This window comes from Ascidia mentula (genome assembly GCF_947561715.1).
Source record: "Ascidia mentula chromosome 2 unlocalized genomic scaffold, kaAscMent1.1 SUPER_2_unloc_1, whole genome shotgun sequence".
In the NCBI taxonomy this organism is placed as follows: Eukaryota; Metazoa; Chordata; class Ascidiacea; order Phlebobranchia; family Ascidiidae; genus Ascidia; species Ascidia mentula.
Window position 1 is genome coordinate 255,001 of NW_028113654.1, and position 2,500 is coordinate 257,500.

General features: G+C 59.5%; 2 non-coding genes and 1 pseudogene across 2 annotated transcripts in view; all 3 read left to right on the forward strand.

Moving 5' to 3' along the window:
* Positions 1–1,198, forward strand: part of LOC145915021 (small subunit ribosomal RNA) — a 1,824-nt gene extending 626 nt beyond the window's left edge. The window contains exon 1 of the ribosomal RNA XR_014403476.1: positions 1–1,198. This exon is cut by the window's left edge and continues 626 nt beyond it. This is a non-coding gene — a ribosomal RNA (small subunit ribosomal RNA).
* A 259-nt stretch (positions 1,199–1,457) lies between these two features.
* Positions 1,458–1,611, forward strand: LOC145915182 (5.8S ribosomal RNA). Its single transcript, XR_014403601.1, has one exon. It is a non-coding gene; the product is annotated as a 5.8S ribosomal RNA (ribosomal RNA).
* A 244-nt stretch (positions 1,612–1,855) lies between these two features.
* LOC145915164 (large subunit ribosomal RNA) overlaps positions 1,856–2,500 on the forward strand; it is a 7,223-nt pseudogene continuing 6,578 nt past the window's right edge.

Genomic DNA, 2,500 nt, shown 5'->3' on the forward strand with positions numbered 1-2,500 from the left:
TTGCGGTTAAAAAGCTCGTAGTTGGACGTTGGGCGCAGGCGGCCGGTCCGTCGCAAGGCGTGCACTGGCCGCACCTGGCCCTCTCCCCCGGCGCTCCGCCGGTGCCCTTGACTGAGTGTCGGCGGCGGCCGGGACGTTTACTTTGAAAAAATTAGAGTGTTCAAAGCAGGCGCTTCGCCTGAATAATGGTGCATGGAATAATGGAATAGGACCTCGGTTCTATTTTGTTGGTTTTCGGAGCGCGAGGTAATGATTAAGAGGGACGGACGGGGGCATTCGTACTGTGCCGTTAGAGGTGAAATTCTTGGATCGGCGCAAGACGAACGACTGCGAAAGCATTTGCCAAGAATGTTTTCTTTAATCAAGAGCGAAAGTCAGAGGTTCGAAGACGATCAGATACCGTCCTAGTTCTGACTATAAACGATGCCAACCAGCGATCGGGGGGCGTTACTTTGACGACCCCTCCGGCAGCTTGCGGGAAACCAAAGTCTTTGGGTTCCGGGGGAAGTATGGTTGCAAAGCTGAAACTTAAAGGAATTGACGGAAGGGCACCACCAGGCGTGGAGCCTGCGGCTTAATTTGACTCAACACGGGGAATCTCACCCGGCCCGGACACAGTGAGGATTGACAGATTGAGAGCTCTTTCTTGATTCTGTGGGTGGTGGTGCATGGCCGTTCTTAGTTGGTGGAGCGATTTGTCTGGTTAATTCCGATAACGAACGAGACTCTGGCTTGCTAACTAGTTACGCGACCCTATCGGTCGGCGTTGAACTTCTTAGAGGGACTAGTGGCGCTTAGCCACACGAGATTGAGCAATAACAGGTCTGTGATGCCCTTAGATGTTCGGGGCCGCACGCGCGCTACACTGACCGGATCAGCGTGTCGCCGCCTAGGCCGGAAGGTCCGGGTAACCCGCTGAACCCCGGTCGTGCTAGGGATAGGGAATTGCAATTGTTTCCCTTGAACGAGGAATGCCCAGTAAGCGCGAGTCATCAGCTCGCGTTGATTACGTCCCTGCCCTTTGTACACACCGCCCGTCGCTACTACCGATTGAATGGTTTAGTGAGGTCCTCCGATTGGACCTGGCGCGTTCGGCAACGGCCGCGCCGGCGTCCGAGAAGACGATCTAACTTGATCATTTAGAGGAAGTAAAAGTCGTAACAAGGTTTCCGTAGGTGAACCTGCGGAAGGATCATTACCGGCCGATCGCCGATCGAGTGGTCGTGCGTTCGACAGGTGGAGAAGGCTCCGTATCTTGGCGGCCGCGCACGCCCTTCGTCGCTGTTGAGGCGCACGCGATTGCACTTCGGTCACCCTGTTTCGTTCTGCGCCGAGTGCCGTGGCCATGTGCCAGGCTGGCTTCATGCGTCGCCTACGGCTGGCGACCGCTCGGCCACCGCTTTTTCGACTGTGCAATCCGGCTGGGTCGCGCTTGTCCAACTGACGAAGTCACGGAGGGCTCTTGGCGGTGGATCACTCGGCTCGCGAGTCGATGAAGGACGCAGCTAGCTGCGTGAATTAATGTGAATTGCAGGACACATTGAGCATCGACGTTCTGAACGCAAATTGCGGCACCGGGTCAATCCCGGCGCCACGCCCGCCTCAGGGTCGCGTTGTAACGTTCCCGCGCGGCGACGCGTCGGGCCGGTGCGGTGTCGGCCGTTGCCACGGTCGTCCCGCCCAGGACAGCACGAACGCAGTGTCAGCGCGCGAAACCGAACGCGGCGTGCGTCTCGTTACGAGTCGGCCTCGAAGAGGATCCCGGCCCGGAGCAGCACGGCTCGCGTTCGGGCGCGGCGCTCGCACGAGCTTCGGTGGCGCGCGCGTGTCTCTCGCAAACGAGGCACTGGATTATCGGCCTGAGGTCGGACGAGGCTACCCGCTGAATTTAAGCATATTACTAAGCGGAGGAAAAGAAACTAACGAGGATTCCCCCAGTAACGGCGAGTGAAGTGGGAAGTGCCCATCGCCGAATCCGCGCGCCTCTGCGGCGCGTGGAATTGTGGCGTAAGGAATTCGCTGCGCGTACGTCGTTCGCCGCCCGCGTCCTTCTGATCGAGGCCTCGTCCCGGTGCGGGTGTCAGGCCCATGGTGGCGGCGAGGGCGCGCGCTCTGCGTCTTCCCAGAGTCGGGTTGTTTGGGAATGCAGCCCAAAGCGGGTGGTAAACTCCATCTAAGGCTAAATACTGTCGCGAGACCGATAGCGAACAAGTACCGTGAGGGAAAGTTGAAAAGCACTTTGAAGAGAGAGTTAAAGAGTACGTGAAACCGTCGAGAGGCAAACGGGAGGGCCTGTCGAGTCGCGCGACGCTTTCAGCTGAAGCCGAGCGGAGCGTGTGGGCGTGCGGAGCCTTGCGGCCCGTCGTTCGCGCTGTCCTCCGAGCAGCTCCAGCGCACTAGCGCCGTGCGAAGGCCGCGACCGTCTGGGAGGCGGCGAGAAGGCCGCGCGCAAGGTAGCCCGCCCCCGGGTGGGTGTTATAGGCGCGCGGACACGTCGGCC